This window comes from Podarcis liolepis (genome assembly GCF_965112155.1).
Source record: "Podarcis liolepis genome assembly, chromosome: 5".
In the NCBI taxonomy this organism is placed as follows: domain Eukaryota; kingdom Metazoa; phylum Chordata; class Lepidosauria; order Squamata; family Lacertidae; genus Podarcis; species Podarcis liolepis.
This window is the reverse complement of record NC_139556.1, coordinates 36,403,672-36,421,644: the sequence shown is the minus strand read 5'-3', so window position 1 is coordinate 36,421,644 and position 17,973 is coordinate 36,403,672. Positions and strand designations below refer to the sequence as shown.

General features: G+C 39.6%; 1 protein-coding gene across 17 annotated transcripts in view; it reads right to left on the bottom strand.

The window, feature by feature from the left end:
- Positions 1 to 17,973, bottom strand: part of PCDH15 (protocadherin related 15) — a 623,360-nt gene that overhangs the window by 420,909 nt on the left and 184,478 nt on the right. For 14 of the 17 annotated variants that reach the window (XM_083503000.1, XM_083503013.1, XM_083503006.1 and 11 more), the window contains one exon: positions 2,654 to 2,790. The exons of the other annotated variants lie outside the window; for them this stretch is intronic. The gene's annotated coding sequence lies outside the window, so the exon portion shown is untranslated. The remainder of the gene's footprint in view (positions 1 to 2,653; positions 2,791 to 17,973) is intronic. 17 annotated transcript variants of the gene reach the window in all.

Below are 17,973 nucleotides of genomic sequence, written 5' to 3'. Positions count from 1 at the left end.
CCCTTCTTGGATGCTATTGTTACTTATTTTCATAGCTTTCTAAAAATTTGGGTAAGGAAGGACCCCCGTAGATGAGAAAAACAAACCCAGCTTTTCAATTATTGTCCTTGTACCCTTTTCCAGACCTGCTAGATGAAAAGTTTTGCTGTATCTAAGACCTTGCCCTTGCTTCATAAATATGGCTCCACTAACCTCAGTTATAGGGGCATGCAGGTGACATTGTGGTCTAAACCAGAGCCTAGGGCTTGCTGATCAGAAGGTTGGTGGTTCAAATCCCCGCGACGGGGTGAGCTCCCGTTGTTCGGTCCCTGCTCCTGCCCACCTAGCAGTTCGAAAGCTTGTCAAAGTGCAAGTAGATAAATAGGTACCGCTCTGGCGGGAAGGTAAATGACGTTTCCATGTGCTGCTCTGGTTCGCCAGAAGCAGCTTAGTCATGCTAGCCACATGACCCGATGCTGTCTGTGGACAAACGCTGGCTCTCTCGGCCTATAGAGTGAGATGAGTGCGCAACCCCAGACTCATTCACGACTGGACCTAACGGTCAGGGGTACCTTTACCTTTTTTAACCTCAGTTATATCTTCCCCTGGGGATGTTGCAAAGACAACCTGAACATCAACTGCAATGTAGGTTGATTCAGTCAAGTTAAAGTTTTGCATGCCTTGAAGCAAGGTGGGGTCTACAAGGAGGCCATTTCTACACTCCAAGCTATACTCAGCACCACATGCCATGGAACTGTGGAGCACCTAAGCTGTAGTAAGAGATGCCCATTGCAGTATTCTTTAAAAAGCAGATATACTACAGATGACATTTGTTTCAAAGTTAAATTCTGAAATGCAATTTGAATGATTTCTCATCTGCCTTAGATTTGCACAGAAGGAACTTCTAAAAGATAAGGACACATCATCATCATTCTGAAAATGAATCTGCCGTCTAAAATCACATTAGTGTTGTTCATTCTGCTTTGCAGAAATGAGCACATAACTCACTTGCAGTGGTTGAATCTTTACAGAGGAAACACCATAAAATTTTTGATATCCTCTAGGGCAAATGTCTGCATGGGAAAGATAGTGAAGAATTATAGGATACATGAACCTTGAGCAACCTCCTCCTTGATGATATGTAATTACCTGCCAGCCACTAAGGCAGTAAGTAGTAACTATAAAAAATTCATTGTTCCATTGGACTCAGTGGACACAACCCATTTGAGAGCTTTACAAAACCTTAAAGAGCAATTTCTCTTTAAATAGCAAATGTTTTAGAGCTAGGAAAAAACCTGATGCATTTAACTAATAAATCTTAATCATTAGAGGGAAATGAAATTTCCATCCAATCAATATCCTAAATCACATCTTTGATAAGCACTACATGTATAGATGTTTGCTGTTATTAGATACTGCCTTACTATGTCTGCATAAATATACAAAACTATTTGTCAGTCAATGTTTTGTCATTGATAAATCCTGCAATCAAGAGGGAAGTATCATTAAAGTAATATATGAGGACAAGTGAAAACGTTCTTGTAAAGTTTAGACTAGAAAAAAAATGGGTGGGACACACAGGGGAATGAAAGATAACAGAATCTTATGTTCACAACTTTCTAAGAAAGAATATGTAGAATCGTGCAACTCTACTGCACAAACAATAACATTTAAGATAACATATGTGTATACTATTGTAAAATCATAAAAAGGGCTCTGCTGGATCAAACCATATGCTCATCTAGTCAAACCATATGCTCACCCTGTTCTGACAGAAGCCAGCCCCATGTCTGCAACTAGGACATGAGGGCAACAGTACAATCCCCACTTGTGATTCCCAGCAAATGCTCTTCTGAGGCACAGTACTTCCGGCAGTGGAGACTGAACACTAGATACTGATAGTCTTATTCTCCATGAAATTATTTCTGGACATGAGAAACTAGAATAAACTTCACCAAGGTGGTGGGAAGTGCTTTTTGTCATTGTTGTTCATTTAGAAGGGAGAAGTGGAAGTGGAATTCAGGGATTTTCATTTTTAAAAAAATATATAAATTGTGTGTCTTTGTTTCTCAATTGGATCCTTTTACACGTTTTTGTATGTATTGTGGTATGTTATTCATTGTGATTTGCATTGTGACTTGTAGTTATCTTTATAGATCATAGTTTAGTAATTATTTATTGTAATTGTGAAGAGTGAATTTGTTTATTTATTATTTGAGTGTTAATTGTTTTGTACTCTTATATTCTAATAGATTACTGAAAATTACTTTATTTGATATGTCATTCCATTTTAAAGTTATGTTTTGTATTGGATCAGATTATTATATGGTGTGTGTTCTTTGTTGTATATTTTGTCAAACTGCCTTGTGTATAGTATTATAGAAAGATGGTATACAAATTAAAAGTGAAATGAAATGAAAAAGTTGTGTATAATCTAAATGGATTCCCACTCAGTAATCAGGTGATTGCCAGCTGAAGTTTCCAAATCACCTTAGTGATTTGGACATCCCAGTTGGTGATTTGAACCAACCATAGAGGGAAAGAGGTACTCTTAGCCACCAAGGCCATATAATTTATTTTTTTTGCATTTGTGATATGTGTCATTGCATTAGTTCACTTTGGAAATAACATTCAGCCTTACAGCTAAGGCATTAAAAATGACAATTAAAATTACCCTTAGTTCACGCCCATTTTTCAATGTTGGTGCAGTTGTCAATATAAGAAGATAACTTGGTGAGGTTGTGAATAAGCCTTAGGTCCATTTCTGTTGAAGAGGCCCAAAAGCTGCTTAATCCTCTGAAGGCACAGTTCCTGGAATGATAAAACACTGTATTATTCGTAGAGAAACTGGTTGATGGAATAAAGTAATGGAACAATAACACAAAGTGTTGTCTGAAAAAGTACTGAGCTTGCCCTACATGAAGTTCATTATTCCAACAACAGAAGACCGTTGGGCAACAAATTGCAAGCCATACAAACTAAAAATCTCATGAAGATCATTTAAGGGACTTTAAAAGATAGTTGATAAGTACATGGGCTTGGGTACAACTGCAAATTGAAGGGGAAATGAATCTGGGAACAACTGAGGAAGATACAGATACAGATAACAACAAATAATATCACTACAGAGAACTACAGTAAATGGAAATTAACGAAAGACACATCTAAAGTCCAGTGGGATTTCCCACTCTCTCATTCTAGCTGTCCTCTTGATTCAAGAAGAAAACATGTGCTTCTCCTGTAAGCATGCAATCACTGACACATGCGGACACTGGGCAGCTTCCATAGAAACCAAAAAACACTAAAATATCACACATTAAAAACCTCCCTCAACAGGGCTGCCTTAAGATGTCTTCTGAATGTCAGGTAGTTGTCTATTGCTTTGACATCTGATGGGAGGGCATTCCACAGGGTGGGCACCACTACCGAGAAGGCCCTCTGCCTGGTTCCCTGTAGCTTTGCTTCTCGCAATGAGGGAACCACCAGAAGGCCCTCGGCGCTGGACCTCAGCGTCCAGGCAGAACGATGGGGGTGGAGATGCTCCCTTCAGGTATACTGGGCTGAGGCCATTTAGGGCTTTAAAGGTCAACACCAGCACTTTGAATTGTGCTCGGAAACGTACTGGAAGCCAATGTAGGTCTTTCAAGACCGGCGTTATATGGTCTCGGCGGCCGCTCCCAGTCACATGAAGGAACAGAATGTTATCACAGAATCATAGAACTGTAGAGTTGCAAGGACCTTGAGGGCCACATATTTCAACCTCTTGCAATGCCGAAATCTCATGAACAGTGCTATTTTTATAGAAAAAAGAGTTGCCGGAACTCACCATGAATGCCTCCCTTGTTCTCTTATAATGGTAATGGCGCCCACTGAAAGGTGCCAGAACTGAGTTAAGGAGAGTTACGGCTAAAAAAAGCCCTGCTTGTGAAAAACATGGATTGAAAGAAAAGTATGCTACATGGTTTATTAAAAAATAGTTATTGGGAAAATGCAGATATAAAAAATCTGAGAACATAAGAAGACTCTGCTGGATCAAGCCAATGGCCCGCGTGGTCCAGCATCCTGTTCTCACTGTGGCCAATCATATTTTTGTGGGAAATCCATAAGGAGGACCTGTGGTTATTAGCTACTGGTACTCAGAAGCATTACTGCCTTGGACTGTGGAGGCAGAGAATAGCTATGTTTGGATTAAAGAAAAATACTGTTTTGAGGAAAGGTGGGGGAAACTGTATTTATACTAGCAATGATTCCTTCCTTACTTCCTTCCTTCTCCCTCTCTCATACAAACAGCATTTCAGAGCATCTTTCACTGAAACATTTCACTGAAGTTAAAAACTGCACTCTTTTAATACTAGACTATTCCACACTAAGGGTTTTCACATGTATGCTTATTCAGTGACTACGGCATCAAATAATGACTCATATATGCCATCAGAAAATGCAGAATGAGTGTTCCTGGTGTAGTTTTCTTTGTAGTTTTCTGAGTTTGCTGGCCATCACTCCAAAGGCAGGAAAGCAGTCACAAACCAGCCCTACACTATCATCTGTTTTCCTATATTTTTCTGGGTCTCGAGTCCCAGGCTGAGTCAGATGGTTGCTTTTTGGAGACTAAACAAAAGACACTTTTCTCTTCTGCTAACATTTGGAAAGGTCTCTTTTAGAAACTTCCCCTCACAGTTTGTAGAGAAATCTTTACAAAATTATATGGCATTCTAAACATACAGGAAATGTGCAAAGATGTTGATGATCACAGCTAAATATAATGGTTCCTCTTGCAGTGCTAGCATGTCACCAAAAGGATGTGATGCCCAGCTGGGAAACTAAATTATATGGACATTTGGCTTGTGATTATAATGTTAATTGATGTGACAATAAAAATGTATATCTATTAATGTATCTATGGTCCAGTACAACTCCTGTATCATCCCTATTAATTTGGGTCCCAGAACTACTACCTTCCAAGTACAATGGTAGCCCACCAGACCCATTAGACTCCCATTTATAAATTAGCCGCCTCTCCAGTACAGAAGGTAAACCATATGCTGGGAAAAGATAAGGAAAAAACAACTCATTCATACAAGTTTTCCCCCTTCCCCTTAAGATGTAATCTGCTTTCATTAACATTTTAGTTAGGTCTTGCTGAACACTGTTTGAAAACAACAAATGATGCTTTGGGGCTTATATAGTTCTGGCAGTTATTTGCATCCGCATTGTTTAATCAATGCTAATGAGTATCTTATATCTAAAAGTATTCATACTTAAGCATAAAGGCATCATCACCAACAACTGGATGCAATTAGTCTCCTAAGACCATTAATGGGGTTATTATTTAACAATGTTAATGATGTAGATTATCATGATTTAGGATAAGATGTTGGTAATAATGTGTAATTAGGAGATAACTTATCCATTTAAAGCATAATACCCTGTGGTTATAGTTTGCAAGAACAAAAGTAGGTGCTACAAACTTTATTTTGAAATACCTATGCAGATGTAGTGCTCCCTATATATAAAGTATAAATGGATGTCCTGTCATAGAAGGTTTTAAGGTTGCTGACTGGTGCAGCTGCACCATGAAAATACTGTGGGCAATGTAATGAGAGAGATGTGGGAGGGTGCCAAATTTTAGCACTGCTGAAATTTGAGAGCTCAAAGTCCACCACTGGTCCTATAGAAGGGACCCTGAGGATCGTCTGGTCCAACTCCCTACAATGCAGGAATATGCAACAATATGCAGCAAACCTGCAATCATTGATGTTATCAGTGCCATGCTCTAACCGGCTGAGCTTTTGATATGATAACCTATAAAGAATTATCAGAAACAAGAGTACAAGTGGATGGAACCAAATGAGACTGCCTCCTCTCATTTCTAGTTAAACTGGGTATTACTATTCTTCTGGGCTCACATAAGCAAAATAAGAGCCAAATAGAGTTCTCTTCACTCACATAGAAATAGGGCTCCATCTTCCTCCTCCTCTAAAACAAACAAACATGGAACCCCTGCCTAAACTAAGAAAACACCAATAGAACACCTCATTTTATCCCATGCCTGCTCACATCCTGCAATAGCAAGGATTATTAATCATCCATGAAGGGGATGGTACAAAACTTTGCTGGTCTCCCTTAGCATGCCTTTAATGTGATGATCTATCTGTCCCTGAGACGTGCAGGTAGCTGTTGTTACTCTCACAGGCAGGCAGCAGGCTTAAGTGAACTGGGTTCTTCACGAGCCTTTAGGAATGCCTCCGTAAGTGTCTGAATATGCCAGTCTTGACAAGTTGGACTTGCCACAGATATTTTTAGTAATTCAGAGAATGAGTTATTCCATAAGGATTCCACACACATTGTCTCTTCAACTTCTGTCAAAAAAATTGCTGCAAGACACACCCAAAAAAGAAAATAACCGAACACCGCTAGTAATCACATACAGCTCCCAAGTTAAAACAGTTCAATGCATCATCAGAGATCTACAACCTCTCCTAGACAATGACAGTTCTCTTTCTCAAGCTCTGGGAGGAAGGCCTTTCATTGCCTACAGACAGCCACCCAATCTCAAACAACTCCTCACCCACAACAATACAACAAGCAGACTTAACATGGACACTGGTACCAGAGTCCGCAATAAACCCAGATGCCAACTTTGTTGCCACTTACACCTGGACAGCACCACTACTGGCCCCACCAACATCAAACATACCATCTCAGGACTATTTAATTGCTCATCTTCTAACATTGTGTATGCCATCAAATGTCAACAGTGCCCTTCAGCTCTCTAGATTGGACAAACCCTACACCAAAGGATAAATGGACATAAATCTGCTATCAGGAATCACAAGACAGAGAAACCAGTAGGAGAACATTTCAATCTCCCAGGACATTCTATACAAGATCTCAAAGTAGCTGTCTTATTACAAAAGAACTTCAGAAATAGACTGGAAAGAGAAGTTGCTGAATTGCAACTTATTACAAAACTTAAAACCATGGAGAGACCTGGTCTGAATAGAGACATTGGATTCTTATCTCATTATACATGATAAAGCTATTTTTAGCCATCTCACCCCTTGCTTTTTCCTGTAAGACCAATTGCAGTCGTTAACAGTCGTCAACAGGTTTACCACACCTATCAGCCAATCACCCATTCCCACCACCCTTCTGAGTAATACCCCTCCCCAGCCTCTCTCACTATATATAAGGGTCTGGTGACTTCTGTTTCAGTGTATCTGAAGAAGTGTGCATGTACACAAAAAGCTCATACCAATAACTAACTTAGTTGGTCTCTAAGGTGCTCCTGGAAGGATTTTTTGTTTTTGTTTGTTTCTGTCAAAAAGTTATTAGTGTCTAGAATGAAATACACAAATGGTCAGATGGTATTTTCAACTTTCATTTCTACAGAAAGAAGCAATGTCTTAAAGCAAATTTTCTCAAAGCAACAAGCCAAGTATGTTTTGGGCAAAGTGGACCCCAGTTAACAGGATCTCAGAGGAACTGTGCAAGAATAAAACTCTATTGATGAATTTCAAATTATCATACAAGTATGATAAGGTATACTAAGTAGTGATGAGTCAGAGAGAGAGAGATTTGAACTAGATTCTGTAAATCCAATATCTTCCTTAAATAGTCAGGACACAGCTTGATAATTACTGAGTCCAGTTACGATCCAAATCAAATTCCTTAAATGGAATTCCCTTCCAAAAGAGGTGCAGCTGGTCTCATCAGTTCTGGCCTTCTTCTATTCCAAATGTCATATAGTTAAAATGAATTTTTTGCTGGCTTGCAGTTTGTGGGCTTCAAGGTGTTTAGTTTTTTTTTTACGATGCCTTTTGTGTTGGGCAATTAATGTTACAAAATATTTATTAATTTCAGATATTTCTTTGTTTCTGCTGTCTGAAGTTGATGTTTTGAAGCATGTCACTCCTTCACAATGGAGATGTGACCTTGTACCTGCAGCTCCCTGTGAATTTCCAATCTTCATGAGCTCTCAAGCACCCTTACATATCAGTTGCTGCTTTTTGTGGTGACAGCATGTTACTAGAATATATCCTCTAGTTACTAGAATATAGCTGCAATAATGGGCCAAGTGCCAGAAAACCTGAGAAAGATGGGAAGGAGACACTTCTACCAATTTATCAGTGACCTAAGTGTGTGCATGGGAGAAAAGGAAGAATTCTTCAACTCAGAGTCAAATTTAATCTGGAGAAGAATTTTGGTGCCTTTAATGTTTGCCTCCTTTTTAAAGCTTACCATTATGAGTTATTGGCTTCTGGGTTCTAAGCCAAGTAATTGCAACATTCAGTGAAATCTCTAATAATCACTTAATGATACTTAAATGGATAACTTATGAAAATGACAAACTGCTAGGGAGCCAGAAATGCATAAAATGGCTGTGATGAGGACAAAGAATGACAAAGATGGTGGCCCTTAATGTATTTTATTGCATTAATGTATCTTTGCTATGCACTGTTCTTAGCTTTTCCTGCAATCCTTTCTTCTTCAGTTGAGTCACTCTGCTTTTATGAATTCTCAAGTTGCAAACAGGGCAATATAAGGGGGGAAATTATACTCGGTGCAACAGAGGAGTTGGGAGTCTCTTTACGGTTTCCACTCTCCTTTTCTCTCTTTTGCACAGGAACCAGGATTAGATTATAAAACCAATGAAATTGGATAACTGATAATGGAGGACAGGGAGGCAAGATGGACAGAAATAATTGTGTTAAACTTTGTCTTTCTTCAGTGATTCAAATACTTCAGTGTGCTTGCCCAAGGAAGCTGATGTTGAAGCTACCATTCACATATACTTGTGCAGATCCATTTGCTCTGTTTTAACCTCACTTTATGAGGTTTTTCATTATTCCTCTGTTCCCACTAGCATAAACCAACTTTTGTTTGGGGCAGAAAATGTAAGACTTGCACTGGCCTCCAATTAGCTACTAAGCTAAGGCCAAGATGCTGGTCCTGGTTCCCGAAACTTTATACAGCTTGGGGCCAGGGTGCCTAAAAGATTGTCTTACTTCTTACATACCCAACTGGCCATTGTGCTCTGCCCCCTAAACAACATTCTCTTAATAATAAAAAGAGGTAGATTTAACAGTTCTGTGTATTTATGAGATGCTTCATACAAATATAAGGAGAATAAATCCCATTCAGAAGGGGAAAGTGAGTGTAAATGTGATACCCTGCCAGGCAACATCAGGAAAGTGAAGTGCAGGATGAAAAGGAACAGGTAATAAGAAACTACACCTTTCCTGGTTTCCAATTTCAGTTTCATCCATATTACAGACATATCTAATTAAATGCTAACATAAGAGAAGACAGCCTGTGGCCGATAATACTGTTGAAAGTTTGACCATCTTATTACTCCGAGTAGGTTTATCATTGTGGTTTTGCCTGTGGCACACAATTGGATCTAGAGATCTGTAGATCCTTTAACAGTTGTGGCTATTGAATGAATGACAATTGACTGGCAAAGGAACATATCAGATCAGTGCTCTACAATGTGTCTTTGTCTGTTTTGTTGGGAGAGCCAAAGAGTCCAAAAACAGAAAGGTTGAAGGCTATGCAAAATGCTCTTTGAGAATTCAGTACCTACTACAAGACTTCTTGTCTGCATATCTGTAAACAAAGCAAATATTAAGTAAGATGTGGAGTTTCCTTTTGGTAGCTGTTTGTTTCCTCTGCTAGCCCTTACAGACCTAGGCATTTACACATTTACAGGCTTCCTGATACACCATTAAAGGTATCCAACCAAATGTACAATGTGAAGCTGTCAAGAATGGCTGTCTATAGAGTTCTGAAGTGCTCTGATTGTTGTTGCTTTGCTTAAAGCAGAAAAGCATGAGGTTTTTAAAAAGCCAATTTTAGCTTTTAACTTCTTTAAAAAAGTAATCCATTGCTACACCTTAACAAAGAATCATCCATATTTCTTCAATGCTCTGCAGGTGACATTTTGAACAGCCTCACTTTGGACCTAGAGAAACATAGGAAAACATATATATAGGGAAATGTAAGGTTGAGCTATATGGCACAGAACAGCATAGAAGCAAAGTAACACAAGGCTTTCTGGAGGTCCCTGTCTTAGGTGTGTGTAACTGACATCATGATTCAGCATTTAGAGAGGGGCAGATCCCCAGATCACCTCAGTTTGCCTCTTTATCCAACTCTCACACAGAGCCAAGTCACACCCCTAGTAACTACTGAAAACGTTAACAAATCTGATTTGGGTTGAAATAAGGATAAGCTCAAGGACATCCATGCGCAGGACATGCAGCAATATTGCCACTCACTTGAACTTTCTTAAAAATTCAGAGATGTTTATATGATATAGTATATGTTCTCCTATCCATTTTTGTAAAAGAGAAAAAGGAAAAATGTGCACCACTACCCAGCAAAAAGAGAGTGAGATATCACAGTACTCCATATCAGATTGAAAAGGAAGAAAAGAAATAGCTCAACAAAATCAGCCAATGTTATAGTCTTCATATTGTTTTCGAATTTTCCTAAAATAGCTTGCAGTGTAGAACTCATTTCTTTTAATCTCTTCCATATTTATTTTTTTAAAAATGGGGTGGTTTTGAAGTGATGTTAGTTTCTGTTCTGTCCTGTTATAGCTCATTCACACATGCAACCCGCCACCTGATGCTGCAGAATAATGTCTCTGTGTGTTTGAACACTCATGCTTGGGAACCAGAATAGTGTGAATGGAACCCTGCTCAGCTAATGTGAGCTTCTGAATTGCCACTTGATGGTTGCAGCCTTTATACTGGACTACAGAGTGTGCAATCCAAAGTAGAGGCATTCATTTTTCCATGAAGGGTACAAGTCTCAACACACATTGATGTATTCTACAACAGGTGTAGTATATGGAAACAGATAAGCACAGGGAGTGATTATATGTTGTAACTTCCCCATGTCTATCTGAGTGGCTTATGTACTTTGTAAAATCACTAATAAAAGTCTTGAAAAAAGAAAGTTTGCATCATCCTTTGGTATTACTAAGGAATATAAATATATTAAAGTTTTTTTGGGATATATATTGTTTTATCAGTTATTGGCAATTGCTGAACTCCATACACTTAACCCCTATATCCCTTCCACCAAAATAAAAATAAAAATCAGAGGGTTTAAACAATGTTGAATGTGGTGCACAGGGCTGCAGTGGAACAGGAAACAGAAGGATCTGCAGAACATTGGGCCAGGGCACCCTGTGCAAGTGACCTTTCAGGGACACAGAGTGATGAAGTACTGTACTTAAACTATTTAAATAAGTCAGTGTCACACCCAGACTGTACCATTAAAACTGTACCGGTTGCAGGAGTGTATTAATAACATGCTTCTCAAATTTCATACTAATTAATAATGAATGCTGGCTGAGATTCAAGAAGCAGAAAATACCCCTGACTTCACTGTCAAATTAAATGCTGCTGTTAGTTGCAACAGCTGGGAGATTCAGTCTGCTCAATTCATAATTATAAGACTCTGACAAAATACTTTGTATCTGAAACCATGTCTCCAAGGAAATAGCACAAAGAGTGTAAAGAACAAGAACTTTACATAATGATAACAGAAGCCTGGAGCTATATATGCCCCCATGTACGGGATCACCTGTCAGTATCAGGCTGGAATTCTATCAAAAGCCATGCAATTCTATTAGCGCTTCCATTGATGGTCGTCTCTGTGGATGATGCACTTGTTTTTCCACTTCTCTTTGGATGATTGACTTTGCACCAAGATTCCACTGAGAAAAAAATTGTTATGATTTATTTATTGCAGACACATAAACGTGGAAAGAACTGTCAATTGAATATGAAATATAAGAGCCAAGTCACAAGATGTTATCCTCCAAGCTGTCTCTCACCTTAATAAGTATGTGCCATAAGTCAGAGTATACAAATTAAATGTTTCTATTATACAAGTCACAATTAATTACTATTCAACTAAGCAGTAGAAAAATAAACACTAAATATTTGTAAGTGAGTTTCTTCCTTCCTTTTACTTACTGATTCTGCTAGCATGGCTTTTGGTGCTAATACACACACACATACACACACACACACTCCCATTCTCCAGAGAAACCAGTATCAAGCAGGGTATGCATGCAACCCTTCATATATACCATACAACATCCCATTGCATGCCATAGCCCTGTGACTTCATTGCAATGAAATAAGCAGACAGGACAAAGAGTATATACATTGTGTCAATTAGGCCACAACTGTATTGGTTACAAATGTGAAAGGTTTGGCACTGCACAGTAGCCTGCCTGCGATTGGCCAATGTGCAGGCAGGCTACAATCGGGAGTCCTAGCCAGGACCAAGCCACAACACTAAGCTAATATTTTGGCTCAGCATGCCTGAACCTGGAATAGGGTTCTCTAGCTTAACCAGGGTTGCTAGTGAAGCTTTATCCCATGGCTACAGCTCATGGTTGAGGAGAGGAGACCTTAACTTTGATCCCATGTTTGGAGGACATGCTGAGCCAAACCTGACAGCTGTCGTCCAGGATGCTGGTAAGCCATACTCTGGCTTGCCATGGCATGTGATCAGGAGGATGGTGCAAGGTAGGTTGAAGTAGCTCATGGTTTAAAGCCAGTTTAAGAACCTCACTTTTTATGAAACTTGTAGCCCTCTCTGCAGTTGTCAAATGGGCAGCCCAGGGTTTCCGGCACACGTGAGAGATAACAATAGAATTTCCTTCTTGGGAATTGTTGGGCATCATCCATCATACAAACAGGGACATGATAGAAATACTTCTGAATTAAGTTTCCTGACAATATTTGCATGATGAAACAGATACACATGGCTGCATTGGAAAAGAAAAAATAAATGGTATTTTGGTTGCTCTCAGATCCCCTATATCATATAACTGGGGCCTTATTTGGAAGAACATTAATCTTTCAAGGTGCTTTAATACTTGAAGAATATGTCCTGGGGGTTTTTTTGGTATTAAGTGTCTTGTATCTGGTTTTATCCATATGAAAACTGCAAACCAACTGAAGACCTTGGTATTATCCTGATGTTATTACTCAATATGACATCTATATGCTTTGGTCTCTTGAGCACTGTAAAAGGTAGTTTTATGGCCAATTTTGTTGCCCAATAAATCAAGATGTGACTGACTAACCCTTCCAAAGCTTTTTTTTCTTGGTCAGTCTGGGTATTCCAGGACACAGTATATGTGTGTACACTAAAATATAATCTCCCACAATATATGATGGATTTATTTAGGCCCAGGGCTTTTCTTGGATCTCCAGTTTGCCACATATATTGATTTACAGGCTTTAAAACTTTAGACTCAGACTGATACTATTTTCTTAAATATTCGTTTGCAAAGAGAGAAAATATATTTAGCAATAGGACATAAAACAGTTTTGTTCATAACCAAAGAGTAAATCCTCTGAAAGGTAGCAGGTGGCTATATGTCATTTTAACTGAGAAATAATTTCTTTTCTGGTGCAGAATCTAGTTTTGATAAATCCAGTTTTGTTAGCAAACTACTTTATTTGCCCACATAATATATTGTCCTTTACATTCCAGTAAATATTTATTTCATAGCATTTGCCATTAAGGTGCCAGGTGCTTGAGAAGTCATCAGTTCAAAGAATTCTGTATAGACTGCAACAGCTTGATTTCAAACTCTTCTAGCTTAGCCTTGGCTACTGAAATATCTTCTTGAGTGTTTCATTCTCCTTTAAGCATGGGTTCCCCAACAACCTGTATTCTTGAGAGTATCCCCAAAGGAGAACGTGACTGGAAGTATTAAAAACTTTTGGAATTCACACTACCTAGATGGTTCCTCATAGTTCACCCTAACTCTACACATTTCCTCTTTTTAACGTGAGCGGTAGCTGTGATTTATATTCTTAATTCAGAATACAGTACTTTTAAATACTACTACCTGCCCCAAGCCTTTGAGAGGGACGCTCTTGTCCATAATCCAAAGATACAGTATTTAGAACAGTTCTGTACATGTCTTTTTCTCTTTATTCTTTATAATATACTAGCATGTGACTAGATAAAATAAAAAGGTGATACATTTTAATATTTTAAACATGTACATAAAAACATATATCATTAGTAGCTCCTAAATGGGCATGATTATTAAGACCACACGTATTACATGGTTTCATATCAGTCTTTATTTGGATAGTCTCAACCAATAGCTGGATCCTTTCTGCAAAATGCACCCAAAGTTAAGCAATTTCAAATGCCATTTCAAATATAATTTTAGAATTATCTTTACTGGGGAAAACTTTACAGCCCACTAACCTATTGAATTCAATAAGCCTTGAACATACTAAAGTTTGCCTGGATCAAACTTTTTTTATTCAAACAATTGTAATCTTAGTTTATTATTTTCTTAAAAGAAACCTGACAATGATAAAGTGATACCTCCCCCAATCTTTGATCAATGTTTTGATCAAATGTCATATGACGGTTTATTTTCTGAAAATGGGTTTTAGCTTCAAGGCTCATATGAATACAAAATCAAATGAAGGGTCCACATAGTCCAATATTCCAACAACAGCTCCCCAGGTGCCCAACTAAAATGCAGAGGAAGCTGCCTGCCATATTGCGAATGAGATGGCTGTCTCCAATATTGCTGGAAAACATGATTGTGCCTTCCTAGTCTAGTATTGGGACTCCGGGGAGGTGAACAACAAGGTTATTGTGTAATGGCTTAGGTGCTGCCATCTGCCCATCCCACGTAATGAAGTGGCTTTTTTATTATTGAATGAAAAGAATGTATATATCATATTTCATTTTGAAAAGAAATGCAAATGCTGTTACCTATGCTGGCCCAAGCATTTCCTCATGTGGCCTGTTGTAAACACTTGAACTTACAGCAAGCCCTACATCGGGAAGGAATTGGCTGCACTGTTCTAAATTGGGAACTCTCTAGTGCAGCCAATCCTTTGCAAGCCTTGTTCTCATCAATGCTTGCTGTCGATCAGTTTATCAGCACCGACAGCAAGCCTCGCTTGATAAGGAGCAATTGCACACCTGTCAACGGCTTTGAAAAGGAGGAGGAGGATATCCTGGGGTTTTTTCCCCGTGACTGTACGGTGACTACTTGTTCTCACAAAGTTTTGTGCCAAGATCTCACCCCCCCCCAAAAAAACGTGTTTTTGGGTTCTCCAGGTTTTTGGGCACCATGTCTGAAAAACCACTTTTCCCAGGTCTGTGATCTTGCATGGGATTTTGAACCTGGAAAATGGTGTCTTGGATTTGGATCATGTCACATTGGAGGGAATGCAATTGGGAGTCCACCTTTAATGCCCCTTATTGTTGTTTTCTAGCTATAAATTTAACTGCCCCACATCTGCTATCACATATAATATCATGTGAGGGGCTAGTGAGCATGTTCTGGAGAGAACAGCCTTGAGTATCAAATTAGGACCCCTCCTGGGTCTAATCTGTCTCTTGGGCCAGAAGTTTCCCTCCTCTGATCTATTGGAAGATATATCAACTTATGCTACCTAGTCCAGAATGAATACACAACAGATCATTTGGATATGTGTGTTACACCACCCTCAATTAATTATTATAAAGGAAAGGCCTTTGTCGCTGCCTCTTGGAATACATGATTAAATGTTCATAAAAATACTTCAGTGCTATATGAAACAAACCTAAATTATTTCCTGATGACTCATTTAGTTTGCTCCAGTAGCCTGACAAGTTTGACATAAATTGTTCTGATCCCTCAGGCTGAAATAATTTTCTTGGATTTTTAAATGTTTTCATCGTATATTAATGATACTAGAGCTATCGGTTTTATTAACACAATGAAAACATAAATAGACAGTTGTGGCAGTTTTAAATAGCCAAGACTCTCTGATGGATAGGGGCTCAGAGTGGCTTGGATGGATTTGTCAGAACAATATAATTTTAATTTCAAGAGGCTAAAAAGAAAAGAAAAAGCCACCTTTGCGACGAACTTCTTGTAATGTGAATCACTATGAAGTTACCTTATACTGAGTCAAGCAATTGGTCCACTTAGCTCAATACTGTGTATCATGACTGACAGATGGTCTGAAGGGTTTCAGACATGTCCTAGTTGAAGAAGACAAAACTAGAAGATGGGGCAAAACTGGAACAAAGTCAAGGGGACTTCCTGATAGGTGCCAGGAAACTGCTTCTCTCTTCCTCTCTTTTGCCCTTGCCGCCTCTTTAACTGTCAGGGTGGCAGAACTCTTTGATGTCAGTGGCTGACAGCCACCCTTTTCTTCCCAGAGTGCCCCAGGTGTTGTATTGCTCCAAAGAATTGGTGGGAACAGTCTGGCCATTGGCCTAATCTGTCCCATCAGTCCTCCCCATTTGGCCCTCCAGGCTGTTTTAGGCAAGCCATGGAAGTGGGAAATGACCATTTCTCACATTAGAACACAACATAATTCTGGGACATTTGGGGAAACAAAAAAGATAAGTTCACTCCTTCAAAAAAATCTTCCCTAGTCATTGAAATGCCCACCTCTTGGCATATACAGTGGTGCCTCACAAGACGTACGCCTCGCAAAACAAAAAACTCACAAGACGAAAGAGTTTTCCGTTTTTGAGTCGTTCCGCAAGACAAATTTCCCTACGGGCTTGCTTTGCAAGAAGGAAGCCCATAGGGAAATCTACGGGGACCTCTTTTAAAATGCTGGCGGTCGGGAGCAAAGACTTTCGCCCACCGCCGGCCTTCAGAAGAGGTCCTGGACCTCTTCTGAAGGCTGGCGGGGGGCAAAAGTCTTTGCTCCCCCCCGCCTGCCTTCCCGGGACAGCGGAGGCTTCTCCGCTGTCCCGGGCGATCTTAAAATGCTGGCCGGTGGCAGCGAAGCTTTCGCTGTCGACCCCCAGCATTTTAAAAGCCCCCAGGACAGCGGAGGCTTCGCTGCTGCCCACCAGCATTTTAAAATCGCCCTGGGACAGCGGGGGCTTTTAAAATGCTGGCGGTCGGCAGCAAAGCCCTCCTGTCCCCGGAGCTTGCGGGGTGGGAGGTGGGGAGAAAAGCCCTTGTCCCCCCCCCCCCAGCCTTCAGAAGAGGTCGGGGGACAGACTGTCCCCGGACCTGGTCTGAAGGCGGTTTCCATAGGAACGCATTGATTGATTTTCAATGCATTCCTATGGGAAACCGTGCTTCGCAAGACGAAAAACTCACAAGAAGAAAAAACTTGCGGAACGAATTAATTTCATCTTGCGAGGCACCACTGTAGCAACAGGGAAGCCAAACAGCTGACATCTTAGCTTTGCTCTAATTTTAATCTTTGCTTCAAAACTAGTAAGAGTCTGTGTTATTGCTGCTCACAGGCATCTGGGAAGGAAACTAATTCCCCCCCCCCTTCCCCCTGAGAAAGTAGAGGAAAGACTAAAACTAAAATAAAATACCTATTCCATATTTAAGATGCATATTACTCAAGATTTCCCAAACCATTTGAACTACCATCTGAACTGCTGATGTCTTCTTTCAGATGAGAATGTGATCAGTTAAATAATGAAACTGTCTACCGGAAAAACTGCAAAGATCAAAACACTGTTACAACAATTCTTAGAAGTGCAGCAAAGGACAGCTAAATTTATTTCGAGTGGACTGAGTCACAATAAAATATTAACTGATTAGCCTCTGGCACAGAAGAAAAAATTAAGATCAAATGGAAATCTCATTGATGTAAACTAAATCCTAAAAGAGAATGGTGAAAAAAATAACATCAGCCATGTCTGACTAGAAAACAAGAGGCTATCTATGTCTTGAAATGAAGTAGCCTACACAATAAATTGCAGATTTGCTTATTTTCAAACTGATTCACTATTTGGGAAGAAGGGGCTTGCTCTCATTGGGTCTTCTCTGGAGTGAGTCTATAGCCATTCCTGTTGCTACCGCCTACTTGCTTATCTTGAAAGCAACAGGAATGGCTACAAGAGAAGAGGTGGTAGAAAGGAGCAGAAGTGCAGAAGTCATTATCTCTGCAAAAGGAAGAGAACAGGGAAACAAGTGCTTGGCAGCCAGAGCTGGCTAGAAGATGG